This window comes from Tenrec ecaudatus, chromosome 7 (genome assembly GCF_050624435.1).
Source record: "Tenrec ecaudatus isolate mTenEca1 chromosome 7, mTenEca1.hap1, whole genome shotgun sequence".
Lineage (NCBI taxonomy): Eukaryota > Metazoa > Chordata > Mammalia > Afrosoricida > Tenrecidae > Tenrec > Tenrec ecaudatus.
Genome location: NC_134536.1, coordinates 56,635,750 through 56,644,601, shown reverse-complemented (window position 1 = coordinate 56,644,601; position 8,852 = coordinate 56,635,750).

Below are 8,852 nucleotides of genomic sequence, written 5' to 3'. Positions count from 1 at the left end.
AAAATAATGAAGTGTTTCCAAAAATTTTTGCAACTTCCTCATGCTGCCGGAAATCAATCATTAAAATCTCAGTGATCATGACAAAAGGGTATCTGACTTGCTTGTTTCAGACAAGTCACCAGAAGGGTTTGGCTGCCTGAGGGAGAAAGACATATTTGGCAAAGTGAGGGAGGCTCACAATGAGATGGATTGGCACAGTAACCACGAAGATGGATTTAAAAACTGCTGACAAGTTTGAGGAGAAAGAAGGATTTGGTCTAGTCTGTTCTTTGGTCCAAAAGGTCCCAGTGAGTCAGAGTTGACTTGATGGTACAATCCGTCTCTCTGATGAGATCAGAACACAGAGAAAACAATCGATGACAAGACATTGTTGGAGCAGCGCTTTGGTATACATATCCTCTCTTTTTAAAAATTCCCTTAGTAGTAAGAAAAAGGACCGCCAGTCCACAATGTCCCAGGAAGGAAGATTCTGGATGGGAGCTGACATTGTCAGCTAAGACGCATTAATGCGACACGACTAATGAAACACAGGCAAGAAAGCAGAAACTTCAATCAGTGCGCACAGAAACGGAAACGTTCAGCTGCCTGTTCCCAGAAACCCCTACGAAATGGAGCAGGAGATGTCTCCATGAGGCCTTCTCTATCCAGAGCACAAGGTTTTGCTGAAGGTAGGGATGTTTTACAGAAAACTGAGACAGTGAGTGAAACCTATCAAAGAGTTTTAGTAGATCCTCACTTTCCACAGTCAAATTTCAACAAGTCTAAAACTAAGAAATTAAAAGACAGCCTTCTAAGCTTGTTCTTGGAAATCTGAAGGCAACTACAACAAAAACAAATGCTCAGGTAAAAAGAATGCTACAAAGGTGAGCCCCTCGGCTATTGAATTGCAAAGGGAAATGGGAAGAGTGAATTGCTGTTTCTTTGTAAACCTGCATAATTATTTAACTTTTCAAGGATCACTATGTAGAACATAAGAAAATATAAAAGTTAAATTCAAATAAAGAACCAATGACAGTTTTTAAAGAAATAGTACATGCCGAGCCAAGTCTGTTACAAGGACATTTTGATATATTCAACAATGAACATTTAAAATGCATGCACGTAGAATGTAAAGAATCTGACAAAATATTGCAGCAAGCAAAGTGTAAGTGGATTTCTGCACGATTACAAATTCTGTTTTTCTTGCTAGCACTTCTTCCATTCTACTCTAGGAGTTTTTGTTTTTTTTAAATGTCTCTTTCTAGCACATTCTTAGTGGACAGCCTGTGACTGATTTGACGTAATCCTAAATTTGCAGCTTCACACCATTTCAAGAGAATTAAAAAGAATTATGGCAGAAAAGCCAATCTGGCCAAGGGCAACACAAATGCTAATTTCAAAGCCTTCCTGCAAAGACAGCCGCAGCCTATACGTCCTAGTCATCACAGCAGACCACCATGACCTCCTAGAGGGAAACAACAGGAAAGGCTGTGTACGCATAAGGGCCAGGGGGTTGTTTGCACTGACTCCTCCATAAAACTTTCAACACATAAGATCATGGAATAGGATACTTTACAGATGTTGTCTAAATGCCATTCTTTCTAAATATATAGTGTTGTCTTGGCTTAATTACTCTTACTAAAAAAAGGAAATGTTAAGGACCATTGCAATATTTTTTTATTTAACATTTTATTAGGGGTGCATACAATTCTAATCACAATCCATACATATACATACATCAATTGTATAAGGCACATCTGTACATTCTTTGCCCTAATCATTTTCAAAGCATTTGCTCTCTACTTAAGCCCTTTGCATCAGGTCCTCTTTTTTCCCCTCCCTCCCCGCTCCCCCCTCTCTCATGAGCCCAGGATAATTTATAAATTATTATTTTGTCACATCTTGCCCTATCCAGCATCTCCCTTCACCCCCTTTTCTGTTGTCCGTCACCCGAGGAGGAGGTCACATGTAGATCCTTGTAATCGGTTCCCCCTTTCCAACCCACTCACCCTCTACTCTCCCAGTATCGCCCCTCACACCTCTGGGCCTGAAGGTATCATCCACCCTGAATTCCCTGTGCCTCCAGCTCCCATATGCACCAGTGTACAACCTCTGCTCTATCCAGTCCTGCAAGGTAGAATTCGGATCATGGTAGTTGGGGGGCGGGGGTGGGGTGGGGATGGGGGGAAGCATTTAGGAACTGGAGGAAAACTGTATTCTTCATCGGTGCTACGTCGCACCCTGACTGACTCATCTCCTCCTCTAGACCCCTCTTTGAGAGGATCTCTAGTGGCCGATGAATGGGCTTTGGGTCTCCACTTTGCACTTCCCCCTTCATTCACTATGGTAAGGTTGTTTTGTTCTGATGATGCCTTATACCTGGTCCCTTTGCAATATTTTTAATTACCATATATTTTGTGGAAAATGTTCACTGGCAGCGCAAACTAATTTTTCAATCACCTTCTTTGGATTTAACCTAACATATTTTTATTAACTATTGAGAGTTGAGTTAATTAGTTTATTGTGCCAGCCTGACCAAGAAATACATGTGGGATTAATTGAAGGGCAGAGAGACAAATGTCCCTGGAGCCTGGCCTTTCTTGTCTCTCGCTCTTTGAACATCGGACCAGTGTGGCCTTGTTTGTTCTGTGCCTCAGTTTTCAAGCTACACTACCTTTGGGACACTTAACCCGTGGACTGTGTAGCTGTAATTTGAGGTCCCTTTAAGACCTGCCTCACCACACAGTTGGAATTTACATCTCTTGAGCTGGGGACTTACTGTTGGTGACCTGGCTGACTGTTGGTGACCTATCTTGCTGTTTGCTGCCTGTGCTGGGATAGCCTGAATCTCTCTACATAGGACTGGCTGGCCCTCAAGACTTGAAAGACTGCCAGTGTCTCAAAACTCTCTATCTGTATATAATTTAACTGTTCATTTCTTGTGTTATCTATCTATCTATCTTTATGAATATATATATAATTATTAACAATCTGGTTTTGTCTCTCTAGAGAACCCTGTCTAACACAGTCGTCTTTGGATATTCCAAAGATTTCTTATTATAAACTCACCAGAAGTACTTCAGGATGCACAAATTAATTGCAGTCCGATGTATCCACGTTGAAAGCAATGTAGACATTATTTAAGTTTTGTCTTAGAATTCCCATGGAATCTTCATTCTCAGAGGTTAATGGATGACTCTACTCAAGTTGAATTATTACATATAATATCCTACTATATGTGCCATTAACTAGGAACGCAAACAAGCTAATGATTATTAAAATTTCTATTACTTGTTTTACTGATGTTAACCACATTTTACGTTTGAAGAGATCTTTGTGCCCCTGCCACAGCTTTGATTCTCTAATCTGAAAAAAATGGAGTCAGAATAACCAGAAATAACCAATAATATTGAAGATGTAATATAAAATGAAAAACAAGCTTGGTTGGGTCTATTCTTTAGATGAGTTGGTTCTATGCTTTAGATATTTATTGAAAGGACAATTGTGTCAAGTATATAAAACATACTTGAAGGTATATTTTAAAAATAAAAATATGATAAAATTATTAGATTTATGAAGGATATTGTGAAATTGAATAACCATGACTACTAAAGAAACATGGAGTTTTTGGATAATTCCATTGTCTTTTTATTTTATTTTTCTGAGAATTTTGATGTTCCTTCATATAATCTATCAAGAGAAAGGTAAAGGAAAAAAATGGTAGCTGGACATGGTTTAATATTATAGACATTTTCAACTATACAGCCTAGCTTCCTTTTTGAATTATTCAACTTTAATTCTCAGAGATTTTATTATATTACCCAGACTTCAATTAAGCAGCTTACAGTGTTCATTCGAAATACCGTTGTAGTCTATTATGAGAATTGTGTTTACCCTAATTGTCATTGAGTCTTATTTTATTAAGAAAAGAAGAATAAGCTCCTATCTCCCCATTGTTCATACTTAAACAATAGCCAAAAAAAATCTGGAATTTGCTATAAAGGCTTCAATATAAATGGGTACTAACAAGACTGCTACTTTTAGAAGTACAGTGAGTAATTTTATTGATATAATTTCTTTCAAAACCTGCCACAAGGATTCCTTTTAACATGTCTAGATTCATTAATAATAGGAATGTATTAAAATGTAATCCAATAAGATTTAAAAAAAACAACAACTAGGCTCTTTAACCTATTTCATTAAATTCCCTTTCCTGTTAATGTAGAAGTTCAGTAATAATTAGGACTGTGATGGATTAATGGTGGATAATTTTTCAAGTTAATATTGGCAGGCTGTAGTCAGAGACCTGCGTTGTTGTTATTCATCTCTGCTCTCTGGCATATTGAACGTAAGCAAACTTGCTTCCCTTCCCTCTGTTTAATGGGCTGGAAGGTATTGACCTGGACCCACAGCCTGCTCATTTCTATGATTGATGTATCCCCACTTAAATTGTGTAGATCCTTTTGTAGTTTGTGTTGCAGTCGAGGATGGATTTAAAGGAGCTCTGACATACCATTAATCTACCAGCTCATTCTTTAGATTATATGAACATGACAAAAATAACTATAATGGAGAGAAATAACATCTCTTTATCTGTCACAACTCCACATTCAAGACTGAATTCTAAACAGGTCAAATATTTGAGAAATATTTGCCTGATATTTGGATCCAGATGTAAGAGTTCATCAAATCTCACATATCTATTAGTAATGCATTGAAATCAAGAATGTTGAACAAATATTATTCCTACTTTTAAACTAGCATCTTTTATTTAGACGTTGTTAAGCAACAAGGGAACATAAATATTTTATTTAAATATGGCAGATATAGTGCTAATTGAAAAAAATAAATATATTTGATACTCCCCACTTTGTGCTAGATTGGAGCATAAGAGACATTGAAGGCAGAACGTCCAGCCAAGTGGCTACTACAGTTTTCCAGGTTAGTGCTGGAGAGTGCTGCTGGAAAATGGTGTAGTAGCAAACCATGACAGCAGCTGTGCAGAAAGAGACAGGGACACGGATGACGTGGAGTTTAGGATGACAGAATTATCACATCATTATTTGCCCCTGACTTTATGCAAGAGGAGGTGTGGGGAGTCAGAGGTTAGCAAGAGAGGTTGAGAAGGAATTGGAGAATATGGGAGGTAATTAAGCTTGAACTATTTAGGGCAGTTGAAAAGATGATAATACACAAGAAGGGCCACACTAAATGTCCTTAAAGTCAATAGGTACTCACGGGTGTTAGTCTTTTAAGAATGAGATATGTAGCATGTATCTTTTTAACATGGAATTTCAGATGCACAAAATAAATCACTATTTACACAATGATATGTTGTGCCAGCCATGTGCAGACATGAGAACTTAAAAATGTCTTTACAGAGTGCAAGTGTTTGCAAATTGTCTATTGATCTATGATAGGCGGGTCAAATGTTCCTTGCAGCATCACAGAAAAAAGGCCTGGTGATCTGCTTTTATACAAATTATATAGCAAGAAAGCCCCGTGTGGTAGATCTACTCTGTAAAGCTAGGGCTCTCATGAGTCAGCATAAACATCCTGGTGATGAGTTTCCTTTGGGCCAGGCACTGTGCAGAACTGAGAATACAAAGATACTTAGGAATTGTTTTCTTCCCTAAAACATAAGCAACTCTATCCCAGTTGGTGTTGCTGCATTGTAAGCTCTTGGTTAGTTGGCCCCTGACTCATAAGGAACCCAGGTGCCACAAAAAGGAAATGATCCCCTATCAGTTGCAATCCCCAGGAAAATGGAAGATGGAACCATTGTGATGCGTAAGGTGTTTGTTGGCTGGCATCTGGAAGTAGATCAGCAAGTCACACAAAATTACCAAGAAAAAAAGTCTTATATAAAGGTCACTAGCTTTTTAGTTGCCAATAGGAAAAAATTAGTAATATAAGCTACATGCCTATCAAAATATGGCAATGCCATTATTTACCACTTTGATACCTCCATCTCCATTCACTGTTATTTCTAATGTTCGACTTGCACATTTTCAGAGCAGGGTCCCTACACTAAGATTATCCTTAAAAGAAAAGAAAAAAGTCAGCCTCGTAGCAATGATATCCCCAGAGACTGCCTCGATCAAGTCCATCAAAATTTGACTTTTTGTATGAGCCTGTTACTAATCTATTTTCTGTATGTAAAGACACAAATGTTTTATTTAAGAAAATGATCAATCTGGTACATTTTTCTTGTCTTCGAACATGTCTTACTCAGCATCCATAGAGCTGGTTGTATTACTAGGGCACTCTGCCCGACCATAAGCTGACAATGAGCAACAACTTCTCCCAGATGTCTATGTGGGGACCTTCTTTATGCATTATAATAGGAGGCAGGTGCAGATACTTCACCACTGTAATTATAATCTGTAAGGCTATTACCTATGCCATTTGATCTTTAGGATCATTGTCCTTCAGCAGAAAATAGCATCAATGTACAATTTAGCACACTCCCCATATTTTGCAACAATGGTAGCAGTGCAAGTGAATTCTGAAAGGTGAATAATATATTTCTAATATGAAAAGAGGAGATGCTTTGAATTTCTTATATTACATAGAATTTGTATTGTGAAAATTTTAAATATATAATATATTTGTTCTTAAGAGCAAAATGTTATTAAATAGTCAAAGAAAAAATAATTCTAATGGAACATGAACTACTCCAGAGTATATGGAAAATATTTGCCCACTCCATTTATGACAAGAACCTGTAAACACATGAAAACCTGAAAAAGATAAGATGATGAAATATGAGCTTTTAAAAACAAAATCTGTTCAAATTTCTATCATTATAGGTAATACTGCTACAGGAGACTGTTAGATATCCTTTGTCAGATGGTGGTTGCTAGGTACCATTGAGTCGGTACCAACTCACAGCCAAGTCCTTAGCCATCCTCACAATTGCACTACGATTGGGCCCATTGTTATAGACACTGTCAGTCTATCTCCTTGAGGGCCTTCCTCTTTTTTGCTGCCCCTCCACTGTACCAGGTATGGTGTCCTTTCCCAAGGATTGGTCTCTACTGAGGCCAGGTCCAATGTTGATGACGTGAAGTCTCACCATTTTTATCTCCAGGGAGCATCTTGGCTGAATATTTCAGAGAGACTTGTTGCTGTTGTTGTTTTCTGCAGTCCATGACACTTAATTTTTTAAAAATATTTTAATCGTTTTATTAGGGGTTCATACAACTCTTATCACAATCCATACATACATACATTGTGGAAAGCACATTTGTACATTCATTGTCCTTATCATTCTCAAAACATTTGCTCTGCACTTAAGCCCCTAACATCAGCTCCTCAATTTTCCTTTCCCTGCCCGCTACCCCTTCCCTCATGAACCCTTGATAATTTATAAACTATTATTTTGTCATATCTGGCCCTGTCCGAGGCTCCCTTCACCCACTTTTCTGTTGTCCATTCCCCAGAGAGGAGGTAACATGTAGATCCTTGTAATCGATTCCCCCTTTCCAACCCATCCTCCCTCCACCTTCTCAGTAGCTCCACTCACACCACTGGTCCTAAAGGGATCATCCACCCTGGATTCCCTGTGTTTCCAGTTCCTATCTGTACCAGTGTACAACCTCTGGTCCAGCCAGACTTTCAAGGTAGAATTAGGACCATGATAGTGGGGCAGGAAGAAGCATTTATGAACTAGAGGAAGGTTGTATGTTTCATCGTTGCTAACTTACACACCGACTGGCTAGTCTCCTCCCGGAGACCCTTCTGTAAGGGGATGTCCAGTGGCCTACAAATGGGCTTTGGGTCTCCACTTCACACTCCACTCCTCATTCACTATGATATGATTTTTAGTTCTGATGATACCTGATCCCTTCGACACCTCAAGCTCACACAGGCTGGTGTGCTTCCATGTGGGATTTGTTGCTTCTGAGATAGAGGCCCGCTTCAAGACTTTAAGACCCCAGATGCTCTATCTTTTGATAGCCGGGTACCATCAGATTTCTTCACCATATTTGATTTTTCACCCTCTTTGTCTTCAGTGTTAGGAAGGTGAGCATCATAGAGCGCCAATTTAATAGAAGAAAGTATTCTTGTATTGAGGGAGTACTTGAGTGAAGGCCCAATGTCCTTCTGCTACCTTAATACTTAACCTACAAATATATGCATATAGATCTATTTCCCCATCCTCATATATAGATATACTTGCATACGTACATACCTTTATACCTCTATAAATGCCCTTTGCCTCCCAGTTCTTTCCTCTATTTTCTTTGGCTTTCCTTTTGTCCCACTATCATGCTCAGTCTTCATTTGGGTTTCCGTAATTTCTCTTGGTCACATTGCCCTTGATCATGCCCTACCAGGCCTCCTACACCCTCCTAACCACTGATTTGGATCACTTGTTGTTTCCTTGTCCCTGGCTTTGTTAACACCAGTACCTTTCCCCCCACCTCCTCCTCTACCATGGCCATGGATACTGTCAAACCTGTTGTTTTCTCCTCCAGATTGTTCATCCAGCCTATCTTATGTAGATAGACCTGCGGAGATAATAACATGCACAAAAACAAGACACAGCAAAATCAAGTAACAACAACAACAACAAAAAAAACAAGTCAATGACAAAAAAAAAAAACAACAAAACCACAACAAGAAAAAGCTTATAGTTAGTTCAAGGACCGTTTGTTGGCCTTTAGGAGTGTTTTCAAGTCCAGTCTGTTGGAGCACCATGCCCTGGCCCCAAAGTCCACCTTCAGTGTTCCCTGGGGACCTCGCCGCTCCATTCCCTTGCTGCTCTGTTGTACCCCCTTAATGTTTTGCCTCTGTGTGGTGGGATCAGATAGGGTGCAATTCCCACACAGTGTCTCCGGTATTGTCCCCTGTAAGGCTGTGGGCCA